At 38.3% G+C, this 21260-nt stretch overlaps 1 pseudogene; it reads right to left on the minus strand.

The window, feature by feature from the left end:
* Positions 1–209: 209 nt before the first annotated feature.
* LOC102489739 (ribosome biogenesis protein NSA2 homolog) overlaps positions 210–21260 on the minus strand; it is a 24870-nt pseudogene continuing 3819 nt past the window's right edge.

Here is a 21260-nt window from a genome sequence, read left to right on the forward strand (position 1 = left end):
CAACCCCAATACAGAGGAGGCATGTGAGAGTATGTCCCTAGACAAATGCAAGGCATTGGGGAGCAGGGCTTCCTTCTGGTTCCCTCTCCCCTCATGAAGGGGAGACAGAGGAAAGGGGACAGTGTAAACATATGAGGGACAAGTGTCATTTAGAGTGAATTCCAATGCTGAACAGGCAAAATTGGAGGCTCCAACTTCAGTTCAAGGGGTCATCTCTCCCTTAGGAGAGCGATGGAAGTCCAATGCGACCTGGCCCTTGGCTGGTTACTAGCTCTGTGTGTGACCTTAAGCCCACACCTGGTCCTTCGTCCTTTGTCCTTTGTTAACTCAGGGAAGTCTGCAGTTGTGCCGAAGATGGTGAGTTGTGCTGAGATTTGCAGAGCAGAGCAGAGATGAGGTTGGACTCTCAGTCTTGAATTTGGAGTTTTGCCCTCCCTCCACCTCTTTGCAGGGGCAACTGAAATCTGCCAAGGATAGCATCCTTTCATGAAGGAAGGTCTTCTCTTTCGTGCAGCAGGTAGCTGGAGAGGCCAGAGGTGCAGCAGGTGAGAATTGAGGCCTGGCGGCCATGTATAGATCCAGAGTGCTCTTCCCAGACTAGAAACAGCCAGGTACCTGCAGTCACAAGGAAATGATCTGATCGCTCTGTTTGTTCCTTTCCTTTCCTATCTGAAGGTACAATATTGCCATGCATGGTTTTCTGTCGAGTCATATTCATTTATAAGATGAAGGTTTTCATTTTCTTCATTGTTTTACTTTCCTTTCCATGTCAAGTCATGCCGGGGTCCGGCCACGGCAGTGGAGGGTGGCTCGTACACAGGAAGGCGACACGGGTGATCAGGAACAAAAAAAATTAGACGGAGACCTCATTGCTCCTTAGCATTTTCTCAGCTGGCCACAGCCAGAGCCAGCTCCAGGCTGCCGCGCTGTGGCTATTAAAACATGCATATTTATTGAGGGAGGTTTAGGAAGTAAGGAGGGTGAGGGGTAGTAAAAAATTTACTCTAAGGAACAGGGTATACAAAGCATGGAAGCAATAATTATAAAACATGCTGTTTGTCTTGTCAGATCAGGTAAAATCAATCACAGTTCTCAAGATGAGGAAGTCCATTTGTCTGTTGTATCTTCTTAGCTCTTGATTACTGGGAAGGGTCTTTTGAAGAGAGGGCTTGCAGGATGTTTGATAACTTTAGTCCCGGGCCAGGGCGATAACTTTGCTGGTTGCAAAGACCTAGATAGAAATCTTGTTTTGCTAAGTAAAGACACAGTTAATATATGGACTATCTATACATTACAACAATAGAGGGTGAGTCTATGATCTTATATGGGAAAGGAAGATGATCTTGTAGCTCAGGAGACAACACAGGATGTTTTATTAGCAGTTTTTCATAGTCAACAGCACATAGATGAGAAACTCTTTGTAGTTGAAAGCTACCTGTTGCTTTAGATAAGAGCTCCCAGCTAAAATGGTTAATCTTTCTGTGGAGCCCTCAGCTTTGTTTATTCTGTTGTCCCATCCAGGCTTTTTCCTCTAATAAATCTGTGGATAAAATTAGCCTTAAACTAACTTAGTCTACATATGCTTCTAATGCTAACTAAATGGTTTATACTAACTTAATCTATATGTTAATTTTGGCTTAAAAACAGACAGGTAGGGGAGTCTTAAACTTCATGGTCCTTGAGTCAGTCTTAGGGAACCACATTCCTACAAGATCACTAATTGGCTTTATTGCAATGGTTGGGGGTGATGTTTTACCCTTACAGGGTACCGTAATAACAGTAAAACTCACGGCTGAGAAATTGAATAGAAGCCAGTACAAGGACACAAGGGAGGGCTCGTAAACTGGGCCCTGCCTCAGTTTCTTTCCAGTCCAGGCCCTGCCTTAGAATGGGAGGCAGCATCCTTACCAGCTTGTGTTGCCTGTATGGCCCCATCAAAGTCATTTTCAGGAAGGTTTCTTAATTTTCAGAGGGAAAAGCTCTCAGCTCATGGCTGGAGGTTCGAGGTCCAGGAGCCACATGGAGGGGGGTCTGGCAGAGTCCAAGGCACCACATCATGAAGGCATTTACAAACAGAATGATTGTGTCTATTCAAGTTGCTGAGTTTTTGAAGTCTCCTGTAATACCAGGTCATGAAACAGACCGTGCTTATCCCTCTAAGATGGCAGTGCCCTGAGTGGATGAGCTGGAGGTCAGGCTGTCTTGTCTCTAAGCCTTTGGTTAGTGGTACCTGGTTTGAAATTTTGGACTTGTTATTTCAGAAACAATTTAAGCATAGCATAACCATTCTGTCTTGTTATACTTTAGGTTTTATCTAAACGAGACAACGATTACAGACCCAGATTCTTTGCTATATTAAAGAGCTATTCATAACTAGCTAGGAAAGGTTACCAAATAAATACTTTGATGTCTGCTATGAAGGAAGATTAGCAGAAGTCTTGACTCTGTATTCACCCAGATCCCAGGATGTGGGAGCGTTTTTATTCTCTCTGAATTCCTTTGTTGCTCTAGGATTCTGATGCACTACTAAGCTTTAATTTTTTGAAAAGCCCTTTCATCCACCCTGCTGACTATATGCTAAGATTCCCTCCTTCCCCCTCCCCAACATTTGGGTCAGTCTGTACCAAAGGAGAAGGTTATCTGGGCTGTTACACCTTTGACTTGGTGTCTTTTGAAGAGCGCATTTTGCATTTTGTTATGTCAGGATTGTAATTAGATCCGTTAATTAAGGGAAGAATGAACTTTTCCCAAACTCTGCACCTCTTTGAATTTTTGATAAGTTGGCTTAGGTTGCTGCTGACCTTTGCTAAGGGGTACGCCACTGCTCATTAATTGGCAAATTTTAATGAGGAGAGTTGATGAATGCGCTGGCCTTGACAATAAATAAAGCTGGCTAGTACTCCAGGCTCTACCACCTTCGTTTGCTTCAAAATGTATAGCATTTCCTGATTAGTGACCATTAAGCTTGGGACACTGAGCTGACATGCTGCAGTATGACTGAGCGAGGGTCTCCTTACCCAGGTGCCATCCTTGCTGATTCCTCACCCATAGTCTTGTTTTATTCTTATAATAATTTCATTATACCTGTTCTATAGAGAAAAGTGAGGCATAGATAAAGTAGTAGCTTGTATAGGGCCGCAACTAGTTAATAATGATGACAATAATGATAGCCAAGATTTGAGTTCTAATTATGTGCTAGATACTCTCTCAAGTTCTTTTTATTTATTTATTTTTTGAGAAGTTTTTTGCTATAGAGCTCATGCACTTGCCAGAAAGACTGAGAGAGACAAAGAGACAGCGAGAAATCACCCCCTACGGGGAATGGCCAAGCTTCAATCTCTTCTCTTCCATTTTCCTCTCAGGATCTTGAGCACGCACGCACACACACCTGATGTGAGTTTAAGCCACCGGATCCAGGACTCAAACCGTGGTCCACAACATGGGACTCCATCGACATAGCCATTACGCCATCTGCTGCTCCCCTCTCTCACGCTCTTTACAAGTATTTTAGACTAGCTTTGTGATGTTGGCACTATTTTTCCTCCATTTTATGATGAGGTACTGGAGACAGAAAGGTAGAGTACTTTATCCAAAGTCACACAGCTTACTGAGAGTAGACTCAGGATGTAAACATAGGCCAGACGTATGCTAGAAACAAGATGTTCAGTCATACTGAGTGGGTGGCAGGCCAAAATTTCACCCAATATCTCCTTGTATTAAAGCCTCTGCTCTTTCCTCTTTGTTCATTTGCCTCATTGATTTAGATCTGCTAAGATTGTGAGTGTTTCTGTGTTTGAAATTGTATTGTTCTAATTCCTTGGATGTAATAAATTCTTCTGCAGTTATAACAACACTCAGAATATTCTCTGGTGATTTTGGGCATTTAGAATACAAAGAGGTGATCAGCAGATGGTATAATGGTTACATCGCTGAACTCCCACATGGCCGACCATGGTTCGAATCCCAGACCTGGTGGTCTATTCACACTGGGTGCATGTGCATGAGTTCCCAAAATCCCGAGAGGAGAATAGAGGAGAAGGGATTGTGGAGTGGCCATCCCCCCTTGGTGGATGATTTCTTGCTTTCTGGTTCTCCAGCAGGTGCATGTACCCTATAGCAAAAAAATCTCTCTCTTAAAAAAAAAAAAAAGTAAAAGTAAAAAGAATACAAAGAAGAATAAAATGTAGACTCATGAACATATACATATACATACATACATAGACTCTCACAGATTTCTCTTCTCATATATAGAGTTTGAAACCTATTGTAGTTAGTTGTGACACTTCAGGATATAATTACAGGTACAAAGTTAACAGATAAAATTGAGTGATAAACGAATTACTTACTGATCAAAGTCTGGGATGTGAATTGTGGCTTTATAGCCATACTGACTATGTCTCTTTGGCATGTTGTGAGTGAGAGGAAATCTTCTGTTTTGGAGGCACCAGGAAGGAAGTAGAATAAACCTGAGAAGCAGTCAAAAGTAGGTCTTTAGTCCTCTTTTTAAAGGTCTTCCAAAATGCTATAACTTTTAACAACTATAAAATATAGTGCTGATGTCACTTCTCCACTTGCTTAACACTTGCACTGCTAATAGTCTATAATCACAATAACTCTATAAAAGTCAGCACTAAATACTCAACAGTTTAAAATACACACCAGCCTCCACAGATGCCAAAAGCACTTCCCAATTTCTGCTAAAGACATCTTCTTTTGCAAAAATGTCACCATTTTTAGAATTTCTGTTTCTGTGCATTGCCCTAAGTGACTTCTTAGAAATTTCTTCCAACTGTTGGTAAAGATAGTTTGACATCACTGGGTAGCTGGTTCACTTGGGGGGAAATGCTGTTAACGTTTAATTTCCATTGGGTCCAGTGCAGAGAAGTAGAGAGGATGTTGGTGTCTTTCCCAGGGAACAACTTAGCAAATAACTTTGTTGAAGTGTGATGACTATAAATCTCAAAATAAATCTATGTATTTGAATATATGCTCTGTGATCTGCTAGTACCATAGAAGCCGCTTTTCCCTTAGAGCCATGTACATAGACTGTCAGATCTGGGAGGGGATTTATTTCACAGACTGAGAGGAGGAAGAGTTTGCTCAAAGTCACACTTGAAATTAAGGTCAGAACCCAGGTATTTGAGGGTCAGAAAATAGGACTTTTGATTATCTTCCTTGGGGTCAGCAGGTGGCGTGTTGGTTAAGGCACTGGGCTCCTACATGGCCGACCGTGATTCAAGTCCCAGACTTGATGCTTGCTTTCTCTCTTCCCTTCACTTTCTCTGTCTCTCTTTGGTTAAAAAAAAAAAGAAATCTCCTGAGCTCAGGGGAAAAGTTTTAAACTGGGATTGTAGCTAAAGAAGAACTCAAACTCTCTTCTCCTAGGCATGGCTTTGCTCTATTTTGGAGATGGTCAAAGAGTTGGGTTTAAAGTGAGAAAAGAGTACAATTATTGTCAAGGAGTAGAGATCCTAGGTTATATAGTGAAGGCAGTATCTGAATTGAGCCTTGGAAAATAGACTACATTTCTATATCTAGATTTGTATCCTACCTCATCAAAGGCCTATGTTCCCTCTTGCTAAAATGTGAATGAAAAAAGGGCAACACATCATCAGGAAACCATGGTTGTAAGACCTTCCTGGTGGTCTGTTTTCTTCTGCGCTTCTGCTACAGAGTGAAGAAATCAGTGCATTTAAATTTCTACAAATTCTGAAAAGAGCAAAGCTGTAAATGTGTTAAAATTAAAACAAAAGAACAAAATCTAGAATATCTGTAAATATCTCCTTCTAATTCTGGATACTGAATGAATCAGCAGAGTGGTAATATTAGGCTCGACAGTGTTTGCAAAGCAATGGTCTGTTTTCCCAGGGAATTCTCAAGTTTAAACCCAGGAGGCTCATGAAACCACATTGTTTTTACAATTGGAACACAGCAGCCCTGTCTTCCAGGACAAGAACCAAAACTTTTTGTGAATGCTGAATCATGAGGCAAGGGCTAGCATTTCAAGTATCTGAAAGGGTGCTTATTAAAGTTTATTTTTTAAAAAAAAGCCTAGTCCTCCTTTTCACTCTTGTTCCTTCAAACTTCTCTCCAGAATCATCATATGGAGCAAACCTTCCCCCCACCCCCTTTTTTCCCTAGCCAGCATTTCGACTGAATTAATAATGGATGACACATATGACATTGTCTTTTTTTTTTTTTTTTTCTTTTAAAGGCAGTCTCACTATGTAATGATCCTCCTGCCTCAGTCTCCCAGCTGGAATTATAGCAGTGTACCACCATCTTTAGGTTGGGCCAGCAATTAAAAAATATTCTTTTAAAAAAATTTTAATTGTCAAATTAAAATTTGAGTGGGTGAGAGAGAGAGAGAGAGAGAGAGAGAGAGAGAGAGAGAGAGGCTCTCTCATCAGAGTCTGGATGTTGCATTTCACCCCCAGCCTTAGCCAGCCCCAGATCAAGGGCAAATAATTACTTGGTATACTGAGAGAGGTCTCTGAACTTGAACTGGGAACTTTTCCATGTGAGATTGCCTCACAGTGTCATTTTACTGCTGTTCCACCATCTGGGCCAAGAATTGAACCCAGTTCTCCCATGTGGTCCTAGCCTGTGGAGCACAGTGTTTTAGTGTATGCTGCCACGGCTAGGCTGTCATTGTCATGCTGGCATTGCCTTTCAAAAATACATGTTGTTTGGGAACCAGCAGTTAGTGTAATGGCTATGTCGCTGGACTCCCACGTAGTCGACTGAGGTTCACGTCCCAGACCCGGTGGCTTAAAACTCATGCCGGGCGTGCATGCGTGTGTGCCCAAGATCCTGAGAGGAGAATGGAGGAGAAGGGATTGTGGCATGACCATTCCCCCTGGGGGGTGATTTCTCGCTTTTTGTCTTTATGTCTCTCTCTGTCTGTCTGGTGAGCACATGCGCCCTATAGCGAAAACCTCTAAAAAAATATTGTTTCTTAGAACTGAGTCTGGTATTTGTTATAGACCATGTAGTTTTGATTCTCCCAATAGAAGCTCAGACACAAACGTGGGTGGGTAGTTTATTTGGGAAGTAACACCGGGAAACAGAATTGAGGGAGTGGGAAGAAAAAGATAGGGAACAAGGAAAATCAGAATAAGTATTATCTAAGTCAATGCTGTGGGTGATGGAGGTTCAGTTCTGGAGATCCCTGAGAAGATTCCAGAATTCTGAGAATTCCAGATTCTCAGAATTTTTTTTTTTTTAATCTAAAGAAAGGGATGCTGGAACATTCGTTCACATCCCCCATTGGTTGAGAGTTGTCTTGAGGGTTGGGGAGCGTTAACTTACCTGTACTTTTATGTAGGTGAAGAAGCAACTGAAGGATCTAAGAGCCTTAAGGCAGAAAGAGATCATAGTTCATCCCATGACAAGATGCTTTCTGTGAGGTTAGCCTGAGCCTTTATAAGAATTGTTCACTGCAGCTGCTATTGAAACTCATGTAGGCAGGAGAAAGTGACTGCTATAATCTGCAATCACAAATGAGATATATGTTAGAATAATGCCAGCCTTAGGAAAAATAAACTCAGATTACAGATATCATCTTAGTCTGTTTTTGTGTGCTGTAACAGAATATCACAAACTGGGTAAGTTATAAATAACAGAAATTTATTTCTCACAGTTCATGGGTATATGTACATGTAAACAGTGATTGAATTATATCCCTTAAATACATGCCACTTACTGTATCAATTATACCTTAATAACCTTATAAAATTAATTGAAAAATTTTTTCTTTTTTTCTTTTTACATTTTTTTCTACAAACATTTACTTTACATATCAAAAAAATTAACTCATACGCCATAGTTCTTGACAATTAATAAACAACTTTCAAAATTTCAAAATACTGAATTTTAAAGATAATGTTCAAAATATTTCTTATAATTTTGTATAATTTTGTTTGTGACTATAACAATAGAAACAGTATGATTTTAAATATTTTTGAGAAAATATTCACATGTCAATCACTCAAATTGTTGAAAAGCAAATGCCCAGCACACTAGTCACACATACACCTTCTCAATTCAGCCCTGCCCAAGTATTCTGTGATAGACCATCTGCTAGCAAAGATCAGTCTCTTTTTCTTTCTTCAAAGTCTTTCTCAAAATAATCCTCTGGTATGGTTGCTCTTCTGCAATCTCTACTGATTACAATGCTGGGCTGGAAAAGTCCAGGTTATTTTATGTTATAAATTCTTTCATTGATTTTCTCTAATCCTCTCTGCTAGGCAGAACTATTTATGGGACTACGCCATCCTTCTAAGAGCTTCTGTTGGTTTACTTGAGATCCCCCTTAGTACCATAGTTTTCTGATTGATCTTCAGATATGACATTCCAGTCAAAGCCCTGTCCAATAATGAGTGTTTCAATTTCTGAATCAATGCAACAAACATTATTGAACTTATGCAAATAACCCTTCTGCCACAAAATAAGAATATTCCCAAATATTTTCCAATTCCAGAGGTGTCAGGAAGGAAGAAAAGTTCATGTTTCCATTTAAAGAAACAAACAAGAAAAATATTTTAACATATTGCTGAACTTATCAATGACTCAAAAGAAAGTAAACTGTTTAACTTGGGAAAATAAAGCATAGTAAAAAATAATCAGGAATCTTTTACTCAAAAGTCGTAAAATTCCATTTCACCAGTTGAGTCTTATGTTCAAACTCTCTTCTGTTGAATATGCAGTGTTGCTGTGGTCCAATCTTTCCATCTAAATCCTGGAAGTTAATGTGCTAAGTTGTTATTGATATTTCTTATTCCTAGCATTAAATTGGTCATTTTCTTGGTTGCCTTTTGTTCTCTTATTTCTGTATGTATCTTTAGCTTTACTGGTCAAGCACTCCTTTCAGAACTTCTTGAAGAGTGGGTCTGCTACTGGCAAAATCTTTCAGGTCTTGTTTATCTGAGAATGTTTTTATACTTTCTTTCCATATGAAAGATTATTTGAATTGTTAATCTGAGGAGCCTTTACAATTTAGCTACCCCAAACAAATTCTAAATCAGAAAAAGTATTAATTTTCTTAAATCACATTTAAGTTAGGGAAAATCTTTATTTTATTTAATTTAAAAATATTATTAAATTTTATCAGCGTGTTTTTTTCTAGTGTGATCAGTTATCTTTAGATAGGAAAGGAGCACAATGAACACCTGTTATGGTTTCATTGCAATATGCTGCTCTTTTTAAACTTGGTGTCTTATATTTTATATCTGCAACTAGCGGGAACTGGCAACTTCAAGAATAAATCCTATACTCAAACACGTTGGCACTTAACCCTGACCACAGGCAGCATCTAAAATCCAAATCTTTCTCTCACAGCGGAAAGTTCATTTGGGATTGTCAGAAACACATGCACCTCGAGGCCAGGTGCTAAATCTGTATTTTCTTGCATTGGGAGGATGTAAGGATTACATTGGAACCAGCCATTCAGAACAGAAAGGCTGAGATTGAGGTGATACCTCCTGCCTCTGACCTTTAGGATTTGATTATCCTAAAAGAAACAAGTTCTACTTTCTACTTCCCACAAGGAGTCTAATACAGAGCTAAAAGAAATGGGAGATTAACATTTACCTGAGTGACCTTAGCATGCCAGCTGATCTTTTGAGTCTCCATTTTCTAGCCTAAAATGTTGGCTTATTGGATTAGATAATTTTTAATAGTGTTTACTATAATGCACTTTTAGAACTGGTTGTAAGAACTATTTTGTGGCTCACCCTTAACCTACCACATGCAGCTGCATTTTTGTTCCAAATGTTAAATATTTAATCAACTCTAAGGTGAAACCCAAATGTAATTCATTAAGCAACTTGGTGTTGAGTCAAATGTAACGGACATGAAAAATGTCTTTTCATTAGTATCCGTTGGCTTCATTGGTTTAAGAATTCTGGCTGACGGGATGAATAGTAAAATAATTCTCTGTTCAAACAAACTGCACATGTCTGAGTAAAAATAAAATAAAGTAAAATCCAAGAGGCTTTCCAATCGCCTTTTACTAATTGTGATGTATTGATTTTCTATGCTACAGTAATGTCTACAAAGCTCTCCTCTGGCTAATCCAAAAGATGAATGAATTTAATGAAAGTTTTTATTTCAAAGTATGCATAAAAGTAAAGATTGGAGAAAGGCACACATGTGAATGTGCATATACATGCACAGAGGCATAGATGGAATGTTGAGAAAAGCTACACATGGTACAATTTTTATATGAGGGGCATGGTGGAGACCATAATCAAATAATCTTTGAATACTGTCTTATTTTATTATTGTTCCTTGACTATATGTCTTGAAAAATTAATCTCTAGAAAAATAATAATAAACAATTTTTAATAACTTTTAAATAAGGACTTGGCTATTCTATTTTTCTATTCATCAGACTTAGAAAAAACAGGTATGAATTAAGCACAATCACATAATGTAAGAAGCTAAAATCAGCAAAAGGAAGGAAGGTCTTAAGGAAGAAATGAGGGAAGGAAAGAGGGGAAAAAGAGAAAGAAGGAATCGAGTTATCATCAGTGCATATAAAGCTTCGCTGTGCTTTACATATATATTGGGGCATCGGAAAAGTCATGACCTATTTTTCTGTTTTTCTATGCAAAAATGTGTCATGACTTTTCTGATGACCCAATAATAATCAGTTTTTAGTAGTTTAGAGGACATTATTGCCTTTATGTTGAATGCCAAAATTCGATGACTATGAGCTTAGTTCAGATGGAGATAGTTCAGCCATTGCATGGAATGTGTCTGTCATCTGGTGGTGATTGTTGTAGGAAGTTCTCATTTTCACATACTCAGAGAAGGGCACATTTCTCCTTCCTTTACTACATTACTCCCAAAATATGCCCTCACCTTTAATTTCCTAGAACATGGGTTGGCAAACTCTGATCCATGATTCAAATCTGGCCCACTGCCTATTTTTGTATGGATCATGAGTTAAGTGTCCATTTTCCATTTCTAAATGATTGGAAAGAAATCAAAAGGATAGTATTTCATCCTATATGGAAATCATATTAAATTAAAATGTCAGTGTATATAAATAAAGTTTTATTGGAAGACAGCCACATTCATTAATTTACCTATTATGGATGCCTTTTCACTACAATAACAGAGTGAAATAGTTGTGACAGAAACAGCATGGCCACAAAGATTGAAATATTTACCATCTGGCCCGTAACAGAAAATGTTTGCTGAACTTTGTCCTAGCTTATAGCAGGGATTTTACTGAGGGTTGATAACTAAAGAGAAGTAAAACATGTAGTAATTTATAGCTATGGCATAGCCACAAGTCTTTCCGATAAATTGGTTTCTTCCTTCTTTCTGAAACTGTGTCAATGTGTCCAGGAGTACCCAACTCCAGATGAAACTGTCCTGGGTCTTTAGACCAAAGGTAAAGGATTTAATTTTCCTGTCTAATGAGATTCTCCTGAGTCCTTTTTTTAATGCCACAGAAGGACCTCCTCCCAGAATGGCTGGAAGTGAAAATACAATTCACTTAAAGAAAACACTACTCTTGGGGCCAGCAGGTGGAATGGTAGTTAAGACACTGGACTCCCACATGGCTGACTGCAGTTTGAGTCCTGGACCTGGCTGCTTGAAAAATCACACAGGGTGCGTGTGAGCACATGCCCAAAATCCTAGGAGGAGAATGGAGGAGAGGGGATTCCAGCATGGCCATCCTACCCTGGGAGTTGATTTCTCATATATATATATGTATATATATATATTTTTTTTTTTAAGAGAGATTTTTGTTATAAGGTGCTTGTGCTCCCTGGAAAGACAAAGAGAGAGAAAATGAAAAACCACCCTTTAGGGTGGATGGCTATGCTGAAATCTCTTCTCCTTCCTTCTCTTCTCAGGATTTGGGCATGCATGCATACACTCTTGGCATGATTTTCAAGCCAGGAGGCTGGGACTCGAACTGTGGTCAGCCATGTGAGTCCAGCACCTTAACCACTACACCACCTACTGGGCCCAGAAAATGCTACTACTCTTATCAATACAGATATAGTCTGGAGCTCCGAGACAGTTAATAATACACAATGAACTCATACTTTTGTCATTCCTCAAATATGTTTTTGTTTTAGCTTCACTTTTTTTTTTTTTTTTTAAAAACGTCTTTCTAAATAGAGATCAACAATCCTGGGATCTATTCATACCCAAGGTTGCTTTTAACCAGTGCAGGCATCTGAAAAAATGAGGATAGTATCATTTGCCTCACTGAGTTTATCATAACCACACTGAAGTGTTAAATAGCTTGCCCAAGGCCACTCAAGACACAAATAACAACTAGGATGCGAATCTAAATTTTTTCAACTTCAAATTTTCTCTTTTGGAAACTTCTTTATGAGTAAATGTATGATTTCCACTAGACTTTCAGAAAATTTTCTGAGTTCATAGATTTCCATACACCTGTAAATGGCAAATGGGGACTTTGGCAGGTGCTTATAAGTTCCTACTCTGGAACCAGAGAGAACTAGGTTTGAATCATCACTTTGCCATTTATGAAATGAGGAATGTCTCTTGGCAGCTCTGAGGAATTCCTCTGTAAAATAAGAATGATACTTACAGGAAAGTCATAAACATTAAATCTGATGTCCAGCAAGTGTTCTATCATTATTAGCTATTTTAAAAAAAATTCCAATTGGATGAAAATGAAACTCCTATACGATAATAGCTTATTCTTTTCAATGTGAAAGGCACATTTCTCAAATATTATTTTGATTTATTATATTTTTTAAAGCTCAAATGTGCACTGTTGAATTCACCTTGAATTTACCACCTGTTTTCAAAAGCCTTTGAATGCATTTGAAGGTTGCATTGCATAAGGGACACTTGGGGGATGTCATCATGGTAACCACTGGTGCTTTTTGACAAGGTATTGAGAGTCGATGATGTTCAGGGAAAAGGGGGCTTCAAACACTTTTCACAATCCATTAGGCATGGATCATTAGCACGGTTCAGAAGTGCAGTGAGACATTTGTATGAGCCTGTACTATCAGCAGCCCACAATGAGCCCATTCTTGTCACCACAGACTCTTAATATCTCAGTTCTAAGAACTGTAGTGATGGTTGAGACTTCATTTCAAAGAGCAGGCTGAACTCACTGCTCTCTATGAAGACATTAACAGATGTACTTTTAAAGGCACTGCATGTGTCAATGTACTAAGAATATTAAGAAATGAGATATAGTCTGTTAATTTCATAATGTTAATTTCACATTTTCACAAAGCTCTGCTCAAATATCTTACCCACATGTATACATAAGTATTTAATTTATCCATAAGGTCTATTTATGCCACAACACATTGGGCCAGCAACATATCTAGAAATCATGTAATGTATCTGGGTATCTGGGTATCTGGGTACTATTTTTCAAGTATCTGTCCCCTGTAGGCTCATCTTCATATAGTTCTCTTCTTGTTCAGCAATTCCCCATGATAAACTCTAGATGGGGTTGTTATTCTATCTTAGAAAATGTGTGAAGGGAAAAAATGTGAGAAAATTTAACTTTTCTTTCTCAAGCTTTTCTTATGTAGAATCAAATGGGGTTCGCTACTATTGAACTATCTATGTAAATGTTCATTAGTTAATTTCCCAAGAAACACTGAGGATGGGGTAGAAAACTCATTCATTTTTAAACTTAGCCAGATAGCCAGGTTGTTGGTTACTGTTCATAAAATGAAACAGCTCCAAAAACAAACTGTTTGCATCTTGTCTGTCACATTATTGAGAAGAAAATCAATAAAATAGTATGTGAAGACTTTCCTTATCTGAAAAACTTTTTTTCTCCATTGAATAGAGATAAATTTCATCAATGGTAGAGTCTGTACTTTATGAGAAATACTACCATATAATTTTCCAAATTTCAGTCCTTACTTGGCTCTGGTTCTCTGGGTCAGATTATAACTTCAAATCCTTAGATTATGATCTAGATAATTCAACTTTCCTTTTTGTTTGTATTTGGACTATGAAATAGAACATCTCAGAATATATAACATTTCAGTTTCATATATAAGTGCTAATGACTCCAGTCTTTTTATTTCCAGATTTACATTGATAGGATATAGAGGACTGGGGCTAGGTATGTGGAAAAATGTGACATAGATATTTTCAAATTCAAGTGGGCCAAATTAACTTTTGCTTAGTCTATCCCACTCTAACATTTTTTTTTTTTTTAATTTTTAAGAGAGAGATTTTTGCTATAGGGTGCATGTACTCACCAGAGAGACAGAAAGCAAGAAATCACCTCCAGAGGGAATGGACACATCACAATCCCTTCACTTCCATTCTCCTCTCAGGATCTTGGGCATTCACACACATGTGCTCAGTGTGAGTTTTAAGTTGCTGGGTTTGGGACTCGAACTGTGGTTGATTACGTGGGAGTTCAGTGATGTAACCATTGTACCATCTGCTGGTCCCTGTTCCACTCTAACCTTGCTGGCTTCCTTCCCATATTGGCATTTTTTTTTGAACCTGCTACTTCCCTCACCCCCAGATATTATGTTAATGATCTATCTTTGACAGCTCTCTTTTTTTCACTCCTTGCCTATACCCAAAGATAGATCCTTTCATTTGTCATTCCAAAACATCTCACTATCACCACCTTAGTTTAAGATACTCATGTTATGCTTGCTTTACTTCAGTGGCCTCTTGTCTCCAGTTGTACTGTTTCCCTTTTTGTATCATTTTCTGCACTGCAGCCAGATAGACCTATTGTAACAGGCAGTTTTGAGCCTGTCAACACATTGCTAGAAAGCTTTCAAGGGCTTCTCATGCCATTGAAACAAAAACCCAATTCAAAAATCCCCACAGGACCTGGCCACCGTCTGTTCCTACAGACTGATTTTAAAAAGTTTAGCTATTTATTTAGAGATAGGCATCCCCCAACAGGGTTGCAAGGCTGCAATTCATGAACGCCCAGTCTCGGCCAGCCTGAGTCATAGCCATGTGTGTATTTTCACCTGGCATGCACAGGGAGGCCCTTGGATGTGAACCTGGAACCTCTGTATGTGGACTCAGCACTGCAGAGAATTGCATTTCAGCTGCACTATTACCCGGTCCCCAGACTCAGTCTTGACCTTTTTTTGCCTCACTCACCATGTTCTACCTACATTGACCTTCTCACAGCTCTTATAATTTACCAGATTCCTTTACTTTTTGCTCAGTGCTTTCTTTTCTAGCACATAACTACTCAAGCTTTAGGTCTCAGAATCTGAGAGGCCTTCTGTGACTTTTCTATACCCTAACTACAGTTCTAGGTAAAGCAGGTTCACCTTGTTTATTCTCTTGTGACACTTATGTTCTTCAGTGCTACTCTGCTCTATTGGTCTTATGCATCTGTGGGAGTATTATTGGATATCCTTTTCCTACTGAAGCTCCATGAGGAAATCAACGGTGTGTTTTATTCACGGTCATTTTTCCAGTGCTTTTGCAAGAGCTCGGCTACATGTAGGTCCTCAATTCATAACGAATGCAGGTATTTTCAGACAATTAAACACAAAATAGATTGTTTCATTTTGATTAATTCAAGAAAATCATGCCTTATTATACAATCAGAAAAGCTTACTATTTTGGGGCTCTAATAAACACTTTATAAAAATCAGATACGATTACCATCATGACTATTACCAGATCTCAGTGTATTTCCTGGGTCCTATCAAGTGACCCAGGAGGGCTATCAGCTTGGGTTGGCAGTAAAAAATATGATCTCTAGTAAAATTTGAATTTCAGATAAATAAGACATTTTTTAGTGTATGTCCCATCCAATATTTGGGACATACTTAGACAATTATTTTGTTATTTATATGAAATTTTAATTTAAATGAACATGCTGCTTTTTTATTAGCTAAATTTGTAGCCCCATTACAAGGAAAGTAGCATTTAAATTTTTCAGACAATCCAGTTCAGTAAGGTTTATAAACATACCAAGGGGAAAAGCATAGAATATAGTGAAACCTTGGAAGGATTTGTGATGGAAACATTAATCCAGTTTTTAATTCATTGCTATTGTTGAGAAAGTTAGGACAATGACTTGAATGAAAGAGCAATGCTCTTTGTTGATTGCTACAAGAGTTGAAGGGGATTGAAAAAACAAGTCCTTGGGGCCAGCAGGTGGTGCAATGGTTAAAGCACTGGACTCCCACATAGCCTACCATGGTTTGAGAGTCCCTGACCCCAGGGCTTGAAAATCTTGCTGAATGCAGGTGAGTGCATGCCCAAAATTCAGAGAGGAGAATGGAGAAGGGATTGCAGCATGACCATCCTCCCTAGGGGGTGATTTCTCATTTTTTCCTCTCTTTGTCTCTGTCTCTCTCTGGCAAGCAAATGGGTGTTTGATTTCCTGGCCCAAGCTAAATAGTCTGGATCTGATCACACACTCATGGTTCTAGCTACCTGGGAGGCTAGGGCAGAAACACAACAGCATGGAGAGACCTTGTCAAAAATATCTATCTTTATCTCTCTCTTTCATTAAAAGATTAATTTATTAGAATATTTAACATTTGTCTTAAAGATGGAATGTTGTGAAGAGATACTGTGCTATCATTTAAAGAAAAAGTAGATCTAGTGTTTACACTCCAAAGCTGTAGTTGGTATAGGCAAGAGAAACTGTGCATAGATGGAATAATTTGTATTCTCCCATAATTTTGGAGTTGGGAAGAACCAGATCATTAAGTCCTGGGACTTTATTTTATTGGAATTATCTGCACAGAGAGGTTGCGTGACATCCACTAGCACACAGCAAAGCAGTGGCCCAGCCGGGAATAGATCCAACATCTTTGCAGCGCCTTCTCTCTACCACAATTTACTTTTGCCGTTTTGGCTGTGGGATCTTTTGAGTCAATCTAAATCCAAGACTAGTGGTTGGAGGCGTGCCCTAGAGTCCTTTTTCATGCCTTCTATTCCATGTGCATGTGTGTGATCTTATTGACCACAAACTCATGTGCTTTGGTTTCATAATATATTTTATAGGAAAGAACCTCAAGCCAAATAAAAATCATTCTGAGGTGCTGGATTAATCTTGTGACAAAAGTGCCATTATCCCTGTTTCTTAGATGAAGAAGCCAGGGATCAAAGAGCTTAATTCATTGTGGAAGGCCATACACTTGAAGTAGCAGGGTTTAGATGGAAAACCAGGTTATTCACATGATTAAGTCTGTCTTTTTTAATCTCCTCAAAATTTTAATATCCCTCCTTCTTCCTTTCTTAGTTTGTGAACTCTTTTATTATGTCATTGAAAAAAAAACCGAAGTGATCAGAAGAAAATTGTTTCAGCTTCTCCATGACAAATCTGGCAAATGCCAACATCTGCTAATCCTTCCTCTGTAAAGCAGGAAATGCCAAGCTCTATTCTAATTTCCTCCCCCACACGCTTTGTATACTAGACCTTCAATACCCTAGAATTTCAAGCTATTCTCATCCCTTTCTTTTCCAAATCATCTATTTTCTTCTTCTTGATAGATTATTCTCATCAGCATAAACACATGGGCTAGTATCACTGATCATTAAAAAGTCTTGCTCCAGATACTATCAACTTTGTATTTAAAAAAAAAAACAACAACAAATTCCTCCTAAGTGTTGCCTGTAGTTTCTCTTTATGCATCTTCACCACACACCCTGTCCTCAATACACTTCTGCCCTCCTTACTCTTTGAAACCGCATTTGTCATTGTTACTGGTGCCTCTGTATTGCTGATTCCATTAGTCATTTCTCAAACCTCATCTCATTTGGCCTTTCTGCAGTTTTGGAATGGTTGATTTTTCCTTTCTTGTTGAAAGTTTTTTTTTTTTTTTCCCTCCACATTATTTTAAGACATCTCTTAAAACACTTATTTCTTCCTATAGTATAGTCTTTTTTTTAAAAAAAGTTTTTTTACAAAACCTTTTTTTAAACTGATATACGATAATTGTACATATTTGTGAGGTTGCAATGTGCTTTTTCTGTGTAAGAATACAATGTATAATGTTTAAGTCAGGGTAAGTAGCATACCCATCATCTCAATCATTTGTCATCACTAGTGTGGGGAACATTCAAAATCATCCCTGTCCTCCTCTTTTATACCTCTGTTTTGGGGATAGGACTCAGATCTCATACATCCTTTCTTCTGTTCTTCAGTTCTTCTTAGCCTTGGTGATGTTATTTGATCCCAAGACATTAACTCCCTGTATTTTGAGGGTGTAGTACATACCTGGGACCTTCCCTGAGTTCCAGGATATATGTATGAATGAGTGAATGCTATCATGCTTTTCTTTGCACAGAAAAAAATCCATCAAGTCCAAATATGAGTGCCTAAGGGAATCTCACCTTCAGTTCTGATCATCTTGTACCATTCTTATCTCTTTTCCACTTTGTGGTTGGAAAGTTGTCCTTTTCTAGGACTCAAAGTCCATTGACTGTTTTGGTTGATATGCAGAGTATATTTTACATATAAATGTCCCTCCCAAAAGAGCCCCTTATGAGCTACATTGGAATGTCACTACTAGTGCCAAGACTTCAAACAATTTTATGAAAGTTTGAATTAAGAGTGGGAAATGAAAGCTGCTCATTGCAAATTGGCTTCTCTGCTTTCCCAGGAGTCAATTTCTACTTTCAAACAGTTAGGAAAATCATGAGTATTACTTTTTTCGTTATTAAATGTATGAGTGACATTAGAATTTCAGGTTGAGTTTTATTGAGGCTTGTGATTTAAAGCCTTAGATACTTATTATGATATGCATGGTTGTTTAAACTGGATAAAATATCTGAGGAATTATCTCTAGGGAAAAGTAGATCAAATCAATTAGTATATATCAAAACACAATATGGCCAGGTTTTTGTGGATCATCTACAAGATTGATAGGGGTGCCTCGTCTCCTTTTATTATGTGGTAAATTTTTACAGGTTGTTTAGATTTGTCCTTTCCAAACTTCAGTGGCAATATCTGCAGTGGTTTAATTTATTAGTGGTTTATAGGGATGCTAAAATTGAAGTGTTAAGCAGGGCACTTTGTCCTGGAGTGTCTATTTTAGCTGTTGATTATGAAGATAATTTGTTTTAATATTAAAACAGGCATGATTATATTATTAAGCATACTTTTCTTACTACACAATGCTTAAAGGACATTTTACACTTAAGGTGACCATTTTTTTTTTAATTAAAATTTATTTTATTCAGCTTTATTTATTTATTTACTTTATTTGACCAGAGAGGGACAGTGGGAGAGAGGAAAGTGAGAAAGCAAGTCACCAGGTCCAGGACTTGAACCATGGTCAGTCATATGGGAGTCCAGCGCCCTTAACCACCATGCCACTGCTGGCCCTAAGGTGACCATTTAAGACTTCCTTGGTACCCTCTTCCCACAGGGTTATGAGTTCACTCTTCCCTGAATTTAAAACTACATTGGTGAGGGACCAGATTATATTGCTGGACTTCCAAAAGGCCAGCCATAGTTTGAGTCTCAGATCCAGAGGCTTGAAACTCACTCCAGGTGCATGTATGTGCGTGCTCAAAATCCCAAGAGGAGAATGAAGGAGAAGGGATTTTGGCATGACCATCCCCCTCAGGGGAGGGTGATTTTTCACTTTCTCTCTGTCTGTCTGTCTGTCTGTCTCTCCAGTGAACACACATGTCCTATAGGAAAAATCTCTCTCTCTTAAAAAAAAGTACATTGGTAAGAAATCTGAAAAGCACATACACTTCTAGGGTAATATATATATGTGTGTGTATATATATATATATATTTTTTTTTTTTCTAATAGACTTTAAGCTCTCTCAAAATAAGGAATATACCTTCCTTTATTTTGTAGCCTAGCAAACAGCAAGCACAGTGCTTGGCACATAGATAGAACTATGATAAAACTTGTTGACTGAAACTAAACTTACTAGAATTTGGAATTTTCAGAACTAATTTCTAAGGCAATAACAGAATGCCTACAAATGTGAAGAGTGGTATTATTTTCAGGAAAAAATGAGTTTTCTAATTCTCACGTGGGATAGTAGTACCTGGTTAGACCTAAGAGACTGAATTTGTGAGTCAGGGGCATGAACAGGGGTGACAAGACTACTCTGTGGTTACTGTCAAAGGTCATTAAAGAATTGCTAGATACAATGATTCGAATGTACACTCAGGGTCCAGGACTTGAACCATGGTCAGTCATATGGGAGTCCAGCGCCCTTAACCACCATGCCACTGCTGGCCCTAAGGTGACCATTTAAGACTTCCTTGGTACCCTCTTCCCACAGGGTTATGAGTTCACTCTTCCCTGAATTTAAAACTACATTGGTGAGGGACCAGATTATATTGCTGGACTTCCAAAAGGCCAGCCATAGTTTGAGTCTCAGATCCAGAGGCTTGAAACTCACTCCAGGTGCATGTATGTGCGTGCTCAAAATCCCAAGAGGAGAATGAAGGAGAAGGGATTTTGGCATGACCATCCCCCTCAGGGGAGGGTGATTTTTCACTTTCTCTCTGTCTGTCTGTCTGTCTGTCTCTCCAGTGAACACACATGTCCTATAGGAAAAATCTCTCTCTCTTAAAAAAAAGTACATTGGTAAGAAATCTGAAAAGCACATACACTTCTAGGGTAATATATATATGTGTGTGTATATATATATATATATTTTTTTTTTTTCTAATAGACTTTAAGCTCTCTCAAAATAAGGAATATACCTTCCTTTATTTTGTAGCCTAGCAAACAGCAAGCACAGTGCTTGGCACATAGATAGAACTATGATAAAACTTGTTGACTGAAACTAAACTTACTAGAATTTGGAATTTTCAGAACTAATTTCTAAGGCAATAACAGAATGCCTACAAATGTGAAGAGTGGTATTATTTTCAGGAAAAAATGAGTTTTCTAATTCTCACGTGGGATAGTAGTACCTGGTTAGACCTAAGAGACTGAATTTGTGAGTCAGGGGCATGAACAGGGGTGACAAGACTACTCTGTGGTTACTGTCAAAGGTCATTAAAGAATTGCTAGATACAATGATTCGAATGTACACTCAGACTCAAATTAAAATACGGACCAATTGCAAGTAGATGGGAACCTGCATCTATAGTAAAATAGACAAATTATGGTATAGTTACATTACACAGCAATGAGAGGGAGCAAACTATAGTTACATAGAACAATATAGATGAATCTCACAAATTTACAGATCATTCTGTGATTCTATTTATATAAAGTTCCCTCCCCGACCAAAAAAAAAAAAAAAAAGGAAAAAAAAAGAGGAAAAAAGAATGGGCGATGGGAGATGCCAGCCAA

This window comes from Tupaia chinensis, unplaced genomic scaffold, assembly GCF_000334495.1.
Source record: "Tupaia chinensis unplaced genomic scaffold, TupChi_1.0 Scaffold000235_1, whole genome shotgun sequence".
NCBI lineage: Eukaryota > Metazoa > Chordata > Mammalia > Scandentia > Tupaiidae > Tupaia > Tupaia belangeri.